The 17,723-nt window shown below is 37.3% G+C and overlaps 1 long non-coding RNA gene across 2 annotated transcripts; it reads left to right on the top strand.

Moving 5' to 3' along the window:
• The first annotated feature begins 4,847 nt into the window (after positions 1 to 4,847).
• On the top strand, positions 4,848 to 15,910 carry LOC113617807 (uncharacterized). 2 transcript variants are annotated; one of them, XR_003431774.1, is made up of 3 exons: positions 4,848 to 4,897; positions 12,875 to 13,066; positions 15,741 to 15,910. It is a non-coding gene; the product is annotated as an uncharacterized LOC113617807 (long non-coding RNA). The 2 variants fall into 2 exon arrangements; XR_003431775.1 differs by having other exon boundaries at positions 14,415 to 15,910.
• The last annotated feature ends 1,813 nt before the right edge of the window (positions 15,911 to 17,723 follow it).

The following is a 17,723-nucleotide window of genomic DNA, read 5'->3' as shown; positions in this document are numbered from 1 at the left end:
TTTCTCTGGGTATATGCCCAGTAGTGGGATTGCTGGATCATATGGTAATTCTATTTTTAGTTTTTTAAGGACCCTCCATACTGTTCTCCAAAGTGGCTGTATCAATTTACATTCCCACCAGCTGTGCAAGAGGGTTCCCTTTTCTCCACACCCTCTCCAGCATTTGTTGTTTGTAGATTTTCTGATGATGCCGATTCTAACTGGCGTGAAATGATACCTCATTGTAGTTTTAATTTTCATTTCTCTAATAATTAGTGATGTTGAGCAGCTTTTCATGTGCTTCGTGGCCATCAGTATGTCTTCTTTGGAGCAATGTCTATTCAGGTCTTCTGCCCATTTTTGGATTGGGTTGTTTGTTTTTTTAATGTTGAGCTGCATGAGCTGTTTATATATTATGGAGATTAACCCTTTGTCCGTTGATTTGTTTGCAAATATTTTCTCCCATTCTGAGGGTTGTCTTTTCGTCTTGTTTATGGTTTCCTTTGCTGTGCAAAAGCTTTGAAGTTTCATTAGGTCCCACTCGTTTATTTTTGTTTTTATTTCTATTACTCTAGGAGGTGGATCAAAAAATCTCTTGCTGTGATTTATGTCAAAGAGTGTTCTTCCTATGTTTTCCTCTAAGAGTTTTATAGTGTCCGGACTTACATTTAGGTCTCTAATCCATTTTGAGTTTATTTTTGTGTATGGTGTTAGGGAGTGTTCTAATTTCATTCTTTTACATGTAGCTGTCCAGTTTTCCCAGTACCACTCATTGAAGAGACTTTCTTTTCTCCATTGTATATGCTTGCCTCCTTTGTCATAGATTAGTTGACCATAGGTGTGTGGGTTTATCTCTGGGCTTTCTGTCTTGTTCCATTGATCTATGTTTCTGTTTTTGTGCCAGTACCATATTGTCTTGATTACTGTAGCTTTGTAGTATACTCTGAAGTCAGGGAGTCTGATTCCTCCAGCACCGTTTTTTTCCCTCAAGACTGCTTTGGCTATTCAGGGTCTTTTGGGTCTCCATACAAATTTTAAGATATTTTTTTCTAGTTCTGTAAAAAGTGCCATTGATAATTTGATAGGGATTGCATTGAACCTGTAGATTGCTTTGGGTAATATAGTCATTTTCCAATATTGATTCTTCCAATCCAAGAACATGGCGTATCTCTCCATCTGTTGGTATCATCTTTAATTTCTTTCATCAGTGTCTTATAGTTTTCTGCATACAGGTCTTTTGTCTCCCTAGGTATGTTTATTCCTAGGTATTTTATTCTTTTGGTTGCAATGGTAAATGGGAGTGTTTCCATAATTTCTCTTTCAGATTTTTCATCATTAGTGTATAGGAATGCAAGAGATTTCTGTGCATTAATTTTGTATCCTGCAACTTTACCAAATTCATTGATTAGCTCTAGTAATTTTCTGGTAGCATCTTTAGGATTCTCTATGTATATAGTATCATGTCATCTGCAAACAGTGACAGTTTTACTTCTTCTTTTCCAATCTGTATTCCTTTTACTTCTTTTTCTTCTCTGATTGCCATTGCTAGGACTTCCAGAACTATGTTGAATAATAGTGATGTGAGTGGATTCATTGTCTTGTTCCTGATCTTAGAGGAAATGCTTTCAGTTTTTCACCATTGAGAATGATGCTTGCTGTGGGTTTGTTGTATATGGCCTTTATTATGTTGAAGTAGGTTCCCTCTAGGCCCACTTTCTGGAGAGTTTTTAACATAAATCGGTGTTGAATTTTGTCAAAAGCTTTTTCTGCATCTAATGATATGATCATATGGTTTTTATCCTTCAATTTGTTAATATGGTGTATCACATTGATTGATTTGCATATATTGTAGAATTCTTGCATTCCTGGGATAAACCCCACTTGATCATGGTGTACGATCCTTTTAATCTTCTGCTGGATTCTGTTTGCTAGTATTTTGTTGAGGATTTTTGCATCTATGTTCATCAGTGATATTGGCCTGTAGTTTCCTTTTTTTGTAATATCTTAGTCTGATTTTGGTATCAGGTCGATGATGGCTTTGTAGAATGAGTTTGGGGGTGTTCCTCCCTCTGGTATATTTTGCAAGAGTTTGAGAAGGATGAGTGTTCACTCTTCTCTAAATTTTTGATAGAATTCACCTGTGGAGCCGTCTGGTCCTGGACTTTTGTTTGTTGGAAGATTTTTAATCACAGTTTCAATGTCATTACTTGTGATTGGTCTGTTCATAATTTCAGTCTTGTTCAGTCTTGGAAGGTTATACCTTTCTAATAATTTGTCCATTTTTTCCAGGTTGTCCATTTTATTGGCATAGAGTTGCTTGTAGTAGTCTCTTAGGAAGATTTGTATTTCTGCGGTGTCTGTTGTAACTTCCCCCTTTTCGTTTCTAATTTTATTGATTTGAGTCTTCTCCCTCTTTTTCTTGATGAGTGTGGCTAATGGTTTATCAATTTTGTTTAACTTCTCAAAGAACCAGCTTTTAGTTTTATTGTTCTTTGCTATTGTTTTCTTTTTTTCTATTTCATTTATTTCTGCTCTGATCTTTATGATTTCTTTCCTTCTGCTAACTTTGGGTTTTGTTTGTTCTTCTTTCTCTAGTTCTTTAGGTGTAAGTTTAGATTGTTTATTTGAGATTTTTCTTGTTTCTTGAGGTATGCTTGTATAGCTATAAACTTCCCTCTTAGAACTGCTTTTCCTGCATCCCATAGGTTTTGGATCGTCATGTTTTCATTGTCATTTGTCTCTAGGTATTTTTTGATTGCTTCAGTGATCTCTTAGTTATTTAGTAACGTATTGTTTAGCCTGCATGTATTTGTGGTTTTTACATTTTTGTCCCTGTATTTCATTTCTAATCTCACAGTGTTGTGGTCAGAAAAGATGTTTGATATGATTTCAATTTTCTTAAATTTACTGAGGCTTGATTTGTGACCCAGATGTGATCTATCCTGGAGAATGTTCTTTGTGCACTTGAGAAGAAAGTGTAATCTGCTGTTTGGGGATGGAATGTCCTATAAATATCAATTAAATCTATATGGTCTATTGTGTCATTTAAAGCTTGTGTTTCCTTATTTATTTTCATTTTGGATGATCTGTCCATTGGTGTAAGTGAGGTGTTAAAGTCCCCCACTGTTATTGTATTACTGTCGATTTCCTCTTTTATAGCGGGTAGCAGTTGCCTTATGTATTGAGGTGCTCCTATGTTGGGTGCATATATATTTATAGTTGTTATATCTTCTTCTTGGATTGATCCCTTGATCATTACATAGTGTCCTTCCTTGTCTCTTGTAGCATTCTTTATTTTAAAGTCTCTTTTATCTGATATGAGTATTGCTACTCCAGATTTCTTTTGATTCCCATTTGCATGGAATATCTTTTTCCATCCCCTCACTTTCAGTCTGTATGTGTCCCTAGGTCTGAAGTGGGTCTCTTGTAGACTGCATATATATGCAGCATATATATGGGTCTTGTTCTTGTATCCATCCATGTCTTTTGGTTGGAGCTTTTAATCCTTTCATGTTTAAGGTAATTATCGATATGTATGCTCCTTTGACCATTTTCTTAATTGTTTTGGGTTTGTTTTTGTAGGTCCTTTCTTCTCTTGGGTTTCCCACTTAGAGAAGTTCCTTTAGCATTTGTTGTAGAGCTGGTTTGGTGGTGCTGAATTCTCTTAGCTTTTGCTTGTCTGTAAGCTTTTGATTTCTCCATCGAATCTGAATGAGATCCTTGCCAGGTAGAGTAATCTTGGTTGTAGGTTCTTCCCTTTCATCACTTTAAGTGTATCATGCCACTCCCTTCTGGCTTGTAGAGTTTCTGCTGAGAAATCAGCTGTTATGGGAGTTCCCTTGTATGTTATTTGTTGTTTTTCCCTTGCTGCTTTCAATAATTTTTCTTTGTCTTTAATTTTTCCAATTTGATTACTATGTGTCTTGGCATGTTTCTCCTTGGGTTTATCCTGTATGGGACTCGCTGCGCTTCCTGGACTTGGGTGGCTATTTCCTCTCCCATGTTATGGAAGTTTTTGACTATAACATCTTCAAGTATTTTCTCGGATCCTTTCTCTCTCTCTTCTCCTTCTGGGACCCCTATAATGCGAATGTTGTTGCGTTTAATGTTGTCCCAGAGGTCTCTTAGGCTGTCTTCTTTCTTTTCATTCTTTTTTCTTTATTCTGTTCTGCAGCAGGTGAATTCCACCATTCTGTCTTCCAGGTCACTTATCCGTTCTTCTGCCTCAGTTACTCCACTATTGATTCCTTCTAGTGTATTTTCCATTTCAGTTACTGTATTTTTCATCTGTGTTTGTTTGTTCTTTAATTCTTTTAGGTCTTTGTTAAACATTTCTTGCATCTTCTTGATCTTTGCCTCCATTCTTTTTCCGAGGTCCTGGATCATCTTCACTCTCATTATTCTGAATCCTTTTTCTGGAAGGTTGCCTATCTTCACTTCATTTAGTTGTTTTTCTGGGGTTTTATCTTGTTCCTTCATCTGGTATATAGCCCTCTGCCTTTTCATCTTGTCTATCTTTCTGTGAATGTGGCTTTTGTTCCACAGCCTGCAGGATTGTAGTTCTTCTTGCTTCTGCTGTCTTCCCTCTGGTGGATGAGGCTATCTAAGAGGCTTGAGCAAGTTTCCTGATGGGAGGGACTGGTGGTTGGTAGAGCTGGGTGTTGCTCTGGTGGGCAGAGCTCAGTAAAACTTTAATCTGCTTGTCTGCTGATGGGTGGGGCTGGGTTCCCTCCCTGTTGGTTGTTTGGCCTGAGGCATCCCAACTCTGGAGCCTACCTGGCTCTTTGGTGGAGCTAATGGCGGACTCTGGGAGGGCTCACACCAAGGAGTACTTCCCAGAACTGCTGCCAGTGTCCTTGTCCTCACGGTGAGCCACAGCCACCCCCGGCCTCTGCAGGAGACCCTCCAACACTAGCAGGTAGGTCTGGTTCAGTGTCTCTTGGGGTCACTGATCCTTCCCCTGGGTCCCGAGGTGCACACTACTTTGTGTGTGCCCTCCAAGAGTGGAGTCTCTGTTTCCCCCAGTCCTGTCAGAGTCCTGCAATCAAATCCCACTAGCCTTCAAAGTCTGATTCTCTAGGAATTTCTCCTCCCATTGCCAGACCCCCAGGTTGGGAAGCCTGATGTGGAGCTCAGAACCTTCACTCCAGTTGGTGGACTTCTGTGGTATATGTGTTCTCCAGTTTGTGAGTCACCCACCCAGCAGTTATGGGATTTGATTTTATTGTGATTGCGCCCCTCCTACAGTCTCATTGTGGCTTCTCCTTTGTCTTTGGGTTATCTTTTTTGCTGAGTTCCAGTGTCTTCCTGTCGATGATTGTTCAGCAGTTAGTTGTGATTCTGGTGTTCTCGCAAGAGGGAGTGAGAGCACATCCTTTTACTCTGCCATCTTTGTTTGTGGGCTATTCCTATTTTAAATGGTGGTATCTTTTCTATTTGTTAAGTTATGCTTTCTAGTTGTTGTTTTCTGGTGACTAGATCTGAATTGATACTTGTGTGTTTAATCTCACTTCCAGCAATATTGCTCTAGTTCTGTTGATTGTCTCTAGGTACTTTAAAATTTCCTATGAAAACAGTAACAAATCCAATAAGACTATTATTTATTCCTTTCAAATATTTACACCTTAATTTACTTTCCATATTTTATTCCAGTTTTGGGCTTCTACTATAGTGTTAAGTAGAAGTAGTAAAAGTGGCAACCCCTGTCTTGTTCTTAAATCTAAAGGGAACAATTCCAACATTTACCCATTTGTGATTGTACATATTGTAGGGGGTATTTTGGTTATCTTGTTTCAAGTTAAGTTAGTTTCCTTTTATTTTAGCTTATTGAATTGGTCTTGAATTTTATTAAGAATTTTTTATGTATCTACTGATGTGAGCATATTTTTTTTCTATAATCTATTAATGCAGTGAATTAAATGTATACACTTTCTATTAAAAATATCATTGCATTCCTGGGATGTACCCAACTTGTTTATGGTGCATTTTTTGAGAGTACTGAGTTTCCTTTGCTAATATTTTGTTTAGGACTTATGCAATCATGAGGAAAATGGGCTCTAATATTTATTTTAATTGATCTAGTTTTGGGTTGTATCAGTCAGAATGAATTATACTGCACCACCGTAAAAACACTTCCAAAATTTTAGTGGCTAAAACATTATACTTTTACTTATTGCTCATGCTACATGCTCATCTCACCTCAGTCACACAGAGACTCAGGATGACAGAGCTTCCACCATCTGGAACATCACCAGTCACCAGGGAGAGAAGGACATAACAAAGCATGCACTGACTATTAAGGACTTTTTCTGGAAGTTACACAAATCATAGCTACTTATATTTCCTTAAGCAAAGCCAGGTCATATGGCCATGGTTCTCATCAAAGAATTAGACAATTGTAATTGTAGGTTTGTCAGAAGGGGAATAACTAAAAGATTGATAAATAGCTCTAAAGACTGCCATAGTCCACACTTCTGGTAAGAAAACATTTAGTTTTCTATCCTACTCACATACAAAATATATCCCCCTCCACTCAAAGGAATTAATACAAAAGTCCTTTCTAATCATGATATCAATTCCACAGCCCAAGATATTTAAGGAATATAGTGGCTTTGTGCAGTATCTTGGTATTAGGTCTGGATGTGGCTCTTCTTGAGTTGAAGGCCTATAAACTCCTCCAAAATCCAATATGCAGTAATGGAACCAGGACCGATTACTGCAGTAATCATTCTGACAGAGGAAGAATTGGAGTCACAGAGCAAACACTGATCCCAGAAAATAGAGATTTGTCTGTAGCAATTCTGAAAAATTTCCAAAAGACATATTGAGGATTTCCCCCCAAAGTTGGTGGGGAGTGATTCTTGAATAAGCACTGGTTCTCCTCCTTAGGGCAGCTAACTTGTCCAATCTTCTCCCTGGATAATTTTTCTTTTTCTTCTCCCCCCTCCCCTTTTTTTATTACATTATTCTCCTTGGCTGTATCTGAATTGGACATCAGCAAGATGTTCTTCTTGGAACCTGAGCAACTCTCTCAGCTGACTTCTTGCCTATAGATAGTTGGGAGCCCCAGGATCTTTTTAAATATCAACCAGTTATGGTCTACTTTAGTCCAAGCTGTTGATTCTTTTGACAGCACAATTTTCTAAAACATAGTTTTGGCTTCTCTATTTTACTGCAGTCAGCTCTATGAGCAATGACCACACCTAAGTTTCTTTTGAATCACGGTTCTCACTTTGAATATTTCTTTGCTGTCTCTTCCCCTTGCCTCTCTCTCTTTCTCCACTTAGCTATGTATGTCTAAAGCTTGTATGAATGCCTCCATTACTGCAATTGTTGCTTTTACCAAGTATTTAGCCACTACATAATAAAGACCCTCACTCTTCTAGTCTATGGTAAAAACTGTCCTCATTATCAAACATATAAGCCATTGAGCCAATACCACATAGTTAGTGTTGTTTGTTAGCACTCTGTATATCAAGGTACCAGTATCTGTCAGCATAAGCCTGATTCTACCGTGTATGACGTTATGATTTATAATAAGAAGTATAGGTCCAGTCTTTGTCCACTGTTCTTGGCACAGAGCTCTTAAAACCCTTGGAATTTCCTTTGAGGAGAGTGATAAATGTGTCTCTTGTTATGTGAATGAGCTGATTTTGGACTAGCTAGTTGCCAGAGCCCTGTGATTAGATGGAGACTTAAAGCCCACCCCACCCCCACTCTACCCCTGCCACACACACCCTGACCTCCAAGGAGGAAAGAAGTGTTGAAGATTGAGTTTAGTTGTCAATGGCCAATGATTTAATCAATTATACCTATGTATTGGAGCCTCCCATAAAAAACCAAAAAGAGGGGGATCAGAGAGCTTCCCAGTTGGTGAACATGTGGAGATGTGGAGAGAGTAGCGTACCTGGAAAAGGCATGGAAGCTCCATGCCCTTTTCCTATACTTTGCTCTGTGCATTTCTTCCATCTGGATGTTCCTGAGTTACATTCTTTTTTAGTAAACCAGTAATCTCGTAAGTAAAATGTTTCTCTTATTTCTGTGAGCCACTCTAGCAAATTAATCAAAACTAAGGAGGGGGTCTTGGGAACCTCCAATCTACAGCCGGTTGGTCAGAAGCATAGGTGATAACCTGGGCTGGTGACTGGCATCTTTACTGGGGGAGGTGGGGGGCCTTATGGGACTGAGCCCTTAACCTGTGGATTCTGATGCTATCTCCAGGTAGATAGTGGCAGAACTGTGTTAAAATGTAGGATGTTCAGCTGGGTCCAGAGAAATGCTTGTTGGTGGTGTGAGGGGAACCACACACACACACTGGAATTGGATCCAGAAACCCAAAATACTATTGTAGCAAACAATACCCAAATCTTAGGGGCTTAAAATAACAAAGTTTTACAACATTCTTATGATTTGGGGTCGGTTGAGACTCCTCCAAGTCAACCTCACTTGGAGGAACAGGATGATGAAGTCCTCACTTATCACCCTGGCAGGGTAAAGGGAATGTTGCAAACCACATGCTGGCTCTCAATGACTTCCAAACTAATCGACCAAAGCAAATTACGTGCTTGTGTCTACATGCAACAGGATGGGAAGGTGCAGTATTACCACATGCCTGGAAGAAGGAAGAAAAGAATATGAGAAAATATTATGCTATTTACTATATGTATCAAATTAATTTTTTTCAGCTGAAGAAGTATGGCTAAAAGAAAATTGGATGCAAATGTTGGCTCTGATTGTTTCAGCTCTGACCATGCTGGAACCCTCAGGCTAATATGAGCATTGGGTCTTTCTGATAGATGGGGTCCTATTATAATGATGGAAGCATCAAGCCATTAGGCCTGATACCACTAAACATTCCCAACATTGTACTAACTCATGTTATTCCGACTCATGCTCACCAAATTATCTTCTAATAAATTATCTTTCTATGATAGCTTGCTCTCAAGGAAAAAAACACACTAGGGAGATGTGAACAGTCTGTCCCTTTATGGCCATAATTCCCAGTGAAATTTAGTAAATCAGCATTATGCTTTTATATCTTGTGTGAGATTTGTAGCATGAGTTGGCATCACCAAATCTGATCATCTCTGCTACACTGACATGATCAAACTCAGAAAAGTGGTCAATTCCGAGGAAAACTTCTGCTTGAAAATCTGGAGGCAGGGCGAATCAACCAGACATTTTTTTCATTTGACTGAGGACCACATGAAACTGCATTTCTAAAAAATCAAAAACAAACAACAAATCAAAAATCTTTCATTTCTTCAAAAGATGTAAAGTAAAAAAATGTAAGACAAGGAGGTGTGGAAGATCAGAATCTTGTGTTTAGATCAGAATCAGCTGGAGGCTGATTTTCCCCTAGCTACTTCTAGGGGAAAATCTGGGCACTAGATCAGAGACTACAGCTTAAAACAAGTCAAGCAGGAAACAGACACAAGTATAAAGCACAGTGAGGCATTGCTGAGCATGGTGAAAATCAGCCCTGGCTGACGGAAGGAGCCGAGAGCGGACTCAGAACAGGCTCAGCAGATCTCCACTTGGTTCAGAACACCCTCCATCATCCCTGTCCCACTGGCCTTTTTGCTGGTCCTTATACACAGCAAGCTCAATGGATTTTGAATTTGTTGTTACCCCTGCCTGAAATGCGTTCTCACCAAATTGTTCACCATGAGTACAAACATGGGCAAGAGGGTAGGTGGGCGAAAGCATGTTCTGGCTGTGTTGGCAAGTTCTGGTGCCCTTTTTGAACCATAATAGTGATAATAAATGCTTAACAAATGCTTAACGAATAAATATGAGAGCAGTAGATGGAAAAATCATTTATTCCTTTCTTAGAAGAGAAGGCCAGTCGTAGAGCCCTTGTTGACACAGCATATTGACAAAGGAGGCAGAGGAACAAAGAGAAACCTGCAGCTATGACATGTCCACAGGTTAATCCTAAGTAGGACTAATCTTCGTAGGCTTATACTGTGGTAAAACACAGGACGATAAATGAGAGTCAGGAAGCTCTGAGTTTGGTGATCTTGCTCAATAGATGGTAAATCAAAGCTAAATTATTGCACAGAATATCTGTTATATGAATGGCTTCACCACAAGCCAGAAAGAGTTCTTGTTAGCCTGGAGTAGGGCACCTATCTCTAAGATGGTCACGTCTCCCTGTTTTCTACCAGTAAACTTCTATATCAATCCCTCATAAAGAACAATCTCCATTTAGAGGTGAGTAAAAATAAAAAATGGATTATCTTGTGCCCATCAGACTCAGGTTAAAAGGAAAGACTGAAATATGACCTCTCTCCCCAACAAAAATGAAGTGTATTACTAGGCATCAGAAAAGTACTGACCAAAAGTTTTTCACAAATTAAAATAATTTGCTTAAGATATGAAATTAAAGAAAAAAATTAAGAACTAAAGAAATCGTCACTGGAAAAAAATAGCTCAAGTAAAACAGGCCAGCTCTCAAATCAGAGATGAAAAAAAGGAGATAAAAATGTAGCTTTCAAAACTCCAGGAAAAAAAATTTCCATCAATAAGGGTATACTGAAATATATTTTAGAATTTTAGAAAATTGGGGAAGGGGTATAGGAAACACAAAAAGAAGTCCAGAAGATATATAGCTATAGATATGAAAAAAATAAATAATACTGGAATAAAATTAAATTACTTTTGAATATAATAAATTATTTTTGAATAAATTCATAACTGTCTCATCTTACAGGGGGAAAATGTATAACCTTTAGCTTTATCTTCTTTTCTGGAGAAAATCATTTACATCTAGTTAGTTTCCTACAAATTAACATCCAACTTTAAAGAGTTGTAAAATGTCTGCTGCTAATCAATGGTGAATCAAAGAAAGGCTTATGTCTCTCCAGTCAGTAGATTCTTAGGCAGGTTTACCCACACAGCATGACAATGAAGATCATGCTGTCATCCTTCTGCCTTAACGTCTATTTGGGATAATCTTTCTTAGCAACTCTTCCTTGTGATAAAAAGTAATCGCCAAGTAGTATTTAATTTACATAAATGGTATTAGAATATGAATCTGTGAATTCATTTATTTTTCTCTTTCAATATTATCTCTTTTTTGTATTAGAGAGAGAGAGTGAGTGATATTTTGTTGTTTTTTTTACTAACGCGTGGTATTCCATTAGTGTGTTTTCACAAGGTGCAGAGCTATATTCAGGGAACAGTAAAGAGTTTGATGTGACTGGAACATTAGGTCCACAGAGAGAAATCTAGAAGATAAGGCTGGTAAGGTCAACTAAGGGCAATTTGTAAAGATCACATGTGTTATGTAATGGCATTTTATTGGTGTTGGAGCTGATGATAATGACGTTATACTAAGTTACTGTCCTTAGAAATTCAACCATTTATTCATTAGTTATCCCATTCACCAAATATTTTTAAAGGGTGATATATGAAAAAACAACAGCAATGTAATAGGCACAAAACAAAATGTGTCATGTAAGGAGACAGGTTTTATTTTCCATTCATCAAAGTGAAAAATATTACAAAGGTGATTCATTCCTTAGGTATATACTTCCTTCACCTTTTTACCTATAAATGCCCCTTCTCATTCTTAGGACCTACTATAGATGCTACATCTTTTGAGTTCTCTCTGATTATCCCAAGCTGGGTTAGGCATACAACTACAGTCTTTGGTAGATACTTCCATTATTGCAGTATTGTATTATTACCATGCGTTATTATCACTAGTCTATTTATTTTGTTCCTCATTGAATTTTGTATTGCATCTATTATATTGACTATTTTTGGTAGACACATACCCTATATAAATGTTGGGTGAACTGAAAAATCAGTGAACAAATAGATGAATTCTCTAGGACAGTAACAACAACTGTTACTAGTGTAACGACACTAGTGTAACAACAACAACAAAAAGCCATTATCATTTTTATACCCTTTTGATTATACAAAGGACAGGAAGCCCTGGAAACTAATCTTATGGAAAATAAATGACATGAAGATACTCATTGGAATGTTATGTTGTAATAGCAAAAATTTGAAAAACAAGTCAATACCAAATATTGGCAGATAACCATGTAAATAATGGTATATCAACTGGTTGATACATTATTCATTAAAGTTACACTACAAACAGTTGCAACAGTATATAACAGTATGGAAAATACTTAAAACATAATTATAAATTCAAAAGCCCAAAAGGTTTATATTCTCAAGAATTTTAATTACATAAATATCTACAAATGTAACAGTCAAATCATGTGCTGATAAGATGAAAGATATTTAACTCTGTTTTTCTATTTATGTTATATAATACTTTGAATATATATGCTTAAGAATTTCATTGAAATAATCCACAATTATCTGAAGAATAGAAGGTGCTAAAGAAAAATTTGAAGTGCAAATTATTGGAAATAAATCATGTTTTAACTGGACATTGTCTATTGGCATCATTAATAGAAATAAAAATGATTATTAATCATATTTCAAGTAAAGTGCAATTTATATTATCTTAGAATTATAGCAAACTAAGATATTTAGGCTATTGGTTAATTAAACATCAGGTTTATCACTTCTATTCATCTTACCCCAAATTTGGAACTGAGGAAGCTAAGCTTCCCCCTTCTCTCAAATTAAGGGATTTTCAAAAGATGAACATATTAGAAATCAAGTATATTGCTGCTTTATTCTGTGCTATTACCTCCTTGGAAATATTCTGTTACCTTTTCTTATCAGGATAAGAAATTTTTTTCCATATTCAAATTCTAAGTCATGTTTGTGATTCCTTCTATGTGAAAAATAAAGCCAATAAATGCTTAATTAAAATATTTACACATCAGAAAAACACCTCTGGAGTTTTATTTGTGACATCATACCATTTATCTCTCTATCCTTTTATCCTTGTGTTGAGCAGGCAGAACTCAGAGTCCAGGGAGAGTCTGCAGGACAGAGTAGCAGAGAAAAGAGAGGTGCAAGGAGAGAGATCTCTGAAGACCTACAGAGGGCCTCCCTTGAGTATTCAACTGAATACCGATCAGCACATCATGCCAGGGAACTAACTGAGGCCAGGGAAAGAATCACTCATCACCGCTTAAAAGGATAAGAGGTAAGACTATTCATTGCTCATACAGGGCAGGGAACAGTGCTTGTTTCCCTGGAGATTCTGATGATTTATGAGCCATTGTATAGAATATACAGAGGCTCTTTTCTCATTAATGAGGATTTAATTAGACTGAGCAGTGCTCTGGTCTCACCTAACAAATCTTAAAAGCTGCAATCAATAGGATCAAACTATCTTCAAGTAATTTAACTGCATTCCAGAACAAAACTAAATGCTATCTATAGAAACACAAAAATAACGAGCGTCCAATAAGGTAAAATTCACAGTGTTTTAATTCAATCAAAAATTACTAGGCATGCAAACAAACAAGGAAATAAGACCCATAACAAGTATATAAATCAGTTAATTAAAACCTGCCCAGAACTGAAACAGTTGTTAGAATTAGCAGACAAGTACATTATAACAGTTATTATCACTACAACAAACTAGAGTTAACAGACTACTAGAGATGAAAATGCAATGTGTTCAAAAAACTTAAGTAGAGGCATAGAAGGTGGCAACAAGACCCAAATCATACTACTAGAAATGAAAACTACAATATATGAGGTGAAAATACACTGGGTAAAATCAAAAGAAGATTAGACCTTGTAAAACAAAATATTAATGAACTTGAAGGCATAGCAATAGAAGCTATCCAAGGAAAACAAAAACATAAAAGAGAATGAGGGAGGGGCTTCCCTGGTGGCGCAGTGGTTGAGAGTCCGCCTGCTGATGCAGGGGATACGGGTTCATGCCCCAGTCCGGGAAGATCCCACATGCCGCAGAGCGGCTGGGCCTGTGAGCCATGGCTGCTGGGCCTGCGCGTCCGGAGCCTGTGCTCCGCAAAGGGAGAGGCCACAACAGTGAGAGGTCCGCGTACCGCAAAAAAAAAAAAAAAAAAATATATATATATATATATATATGTGTATATATATATAATAAATGAGAGAGGTGACATCACTGAAGGAAGATTCTATAGATATTAAAATGATGATAATGAAATACTATTTCTTTAAAACTTAAAGACAATAAATTCAACCACTTAGATGAAAGGACAAATTCTTTGAAAGACACAATATATCAATACTCACTCATAAATAAATAATATGAATATATGATGTCTATTAAGGAACTTAAATTTGTAGTTAAAAACATTCTCACAAGGAAAGTCCAGTCCTAGATGGCTTCACTAGGGAGTCAACCAGTCATTTCAGGAGTAAATAATGCTCATTCTATACAAAGTCTTCCAGAAAATTGAAATGGACAGAATGTCCCCTGTCTTAGTCTGCTCAGGCTGCCATAACAAAGTACCATGGACTGAATGGCTTAAACTACAGAAATTTGTTTCTCACAGTTCTGGAGGCTGGGAAGTCCAAGATCAAGGTGATAGCTAGGTAGGTTTCAGTCTGAGTCCTCTTCTCTTGTCTTGTAGGTGGTCACCATCTCATTGTGTGCTCACATAACCTCTTCTTTGTGCATACTTGAGGAAAGGGAAGGGATGAGAGAGGGGGAGAGAGAGAGGGAGAGGGAGGGAGAGAGGGAGAGAGAGGAAGAGAGAGGGAGAGAGAGCGAGAAGGCTCAAGATCTCTGGAGTCTCTTCTTATAATGGCACTAATCTTATCATGAGGGCCCCACTCTAATGATCTCATCTAGCCTGAATTACCTCCTAAAATACCCACCTTCAAATACAATCACACTGAGGATTAGGCTTCAACATACAAATTTGGGAGGGACACATTCAGTCCATATTACCTCCCAACTCATTCTACAAAACCAATATTACCTTGGTACCAAAACTAGACAAAGATATTTTTAAGTAAAGATAAATACCCCTCATGAACATAAATGCAAAAATATAGTAAATTTTAATAGTAAAAACGTAGTAAAAGAATTGAATCTAACAATGTATAAAAAAAGACAATGCATCATGATCAAGTGGAGTTTACCACAGGAGTGCAAGATTGGTTTATCATTGAAAGGATCGGTCAATGTGACACAACATACTAACAAACCAAAAAAAGAAGAAAATATCTGACAATTGCGTCCAATACAGAAATGTATTTGACTAAATTCAACTTCCATTTCTGATTAAAAAAAAAAAAAAAACTCTTAGTAAACCAGGATTGGAAGGAAACTTCTGCAACCTGATAAAAGGCTTCTATGAAAAACTGACAACAAATTTTTATGTATTATGATTTTGGTTCTGACTACAGGTCAGTGTTCCATTACTAAAATTCATCCAACTGTTCACTTAAAATGGGTAGCTTCTATTTTATATAAATGATATGTCAGTGAGGCTGGGGAGAAGTCAAGGAATAAAATCTCTCACGCAGAATATTCCTTTACGTTGAATGCTTCTAATTATTATCTGGTCAACACATATATTTCCATTGAAAGGGAATTCACAACCACAAGCAAAACACAAAAACCTATTTCACTTTAAAACAATACAAATCATGCTATTCCTTTCATCAAAACAAATAGGTGTCCCTGCAGCTTCTTCCTAAGGATTTTCATCCTATTTTCTTCAGTGACATTGTCCTGTCAACAGTTCATCATATTTTGTTGTGTTAAGACCTTTCACAATGTTATAAATTTTTGTGCATCAACAGTATCATAATAACCCATTTACACACATACTACAAACCTTTGCGCCTAATTATTTTATTTCTTCCATTAGATGAACAAATGCCCCATGTTACTTCAAAATGCCTATGTCCTGGAGAGTTTTATACACTTTATTTACACTGCCTCAACAAAATGATTAGCGAAGAACGGCCATCATCAAAAAATCTACAAACAACAAATGCTGGAGAGGGTGTGGAGAAAAGGGAACCCTCTTGTGCTGTTGGTGGGAATGTAAATTGATACAGCCACTATGGAGAACAGTATGGAGGTTCCTTAAAAAACTAAAACTAGAACTATATGACCCAGCAATCCCACTACTGTGCATATACCCTGAGAAAACCATAATTCAAAGAGAGTCATGTACCCCAATGTTCATTGCAGCTCTATTTACAATAGCCCGGAGATGGAAACAACCTAAGTGTCCATTGACAGACAAATGGATAAAGAAGATGAGGCACATATATACAATGGAATATCACTCAGCCGTAAATAGAAACGAAATTGAGTTATTTACAGTGAGGTGGATGGACCTATAGAGTCTGTCATACAGAGTGAAGTAAGTCAGAAAGAAGAAAACAAATACTGTATGCTAACACATATATATGGAATCTAAAAAAAATGGTTCTGAGGAACCTAGGGGCAGGACAGGAATAAAGATGCAGACATAGAGAATGGACTTGAGGACACGGGGAGGGGGAAGGGTAAGCTGAGATGAAGTGAGAGAGTGGCATTGAGATATATACACTACCAGATGTAAAATAGATAGCTAGTGGGAAGCAGCCGCATAGCACAGGGAGATCAGCTTGGTGCTTTGTGACCACCTAGAGGGATGGGGTAGGGAGGGTGGAAGGGAGATTCAAGAGGGAGGGGATATGGGGATATATGTATTCATATAGCTGATTCACTTTGTTATACAGCAGCAGCTAACACAACAATGTAAAGCAATTATACTCCAATAAAGATGTTAAATAAATAAATAAATTATATATATATAAAAAAATGTCTTAGCACTATTACATGATAGTGTCCCCAGGCAGAACCTGAAGTCTTGTTGGAACTAAAACTGGCAGAAGCTATTGCTATCTTTATCCAGTTACAGATGAGACAACAGAGAGATGTCAATTCAAGGAGTTAACAGAAGGACTAGCTGGTCTTGTTAATGCAACACAGATGAAAAGAGTCATTTTGTTATAAAGCAGAAACTAACACACCATTGTAAAGCAATTATACTCCAATAAAGATGTTAAAAAAAAAAAAGAAAGAAAAGATTCAAGGGTAGTCACAGGGTACAAAAGTAAATAATCAATACATAAAAACAAGGAAATTAGGGCAAGTGATATAAAGACCAGGGAAAGCACTAACCTGAGAATGGAGGAATGTTAATAAGACCAGACAAAGAATCAGAAAGTGGTGTCTACAAAAGTAGAAGAATTGAGGACTAAGAAGTCAACAAGTCACTGGAATCTTCAGAATCATATACAAAAATAAAGAGGATACAGGGAAACAGGGATTAAGCTTGAGAAAGTGTGCCTGGATAGACATGTTATTTGCAGATAATTCCTCCCAATTTTCTAACTGTAATCCATGCCTCAACTCAGATAGGTCCTGCTGACCTAGGAAGCCTTTGGATCAGAAAACAAGTGACAGGTTTATAGAATGAGAGGAGGAGAGTCAGGACAAACAACGTAATGAAAATAATCCTTCTAGCTGAATTCTCAAGCCACTCATGTCCAAACCAGGTATCTTTCCTACTTTCAATTTTTGCTTCTGTCCTGTGTTGTAACTTTTCTTGGTACCACCGTGTAAAACTCTGTTATTGGTTCTCGCCTGCTCATCCCCAATTCAGTTCCGTGGATGGTAGACTAAAGTTGTACCTGATTTAAGGATGTGGCTAGAATCTGGCTGAATCTCGCCTTCTTAGCCCAGTCCCGACCTCATAGTGGCAGCAGACATTGTACATTGACAAGATGTATCGTTTGGAAGACCTTTCTTAGACTTACAGAGTGCTTGGTAGAGGTATGTCCTGGTTGTTAAT

This window comes from Aethalodelphis obliquidens, unplaced genomic scaffold (genome assembly GCF_003676395.1).
Source record: "Aethalodelphis obliquidens isolate GAN/ISIS:26980383/991018 unplaced genomic scaffold, ASM367639v1 scaffold5, whole genome shotgun sequence".
NCBI classification, from domain to species: domain Eukaryota; kingdom Metazoa; phylum Chordata; class Mammalia; order Artiodactyla; family Delphinidae; genus Aethalodelphis; species Aethalodelphis obliquidens.
This window is presented reverse-complemented; position numbering and strand designations above follow the sequence as displayed.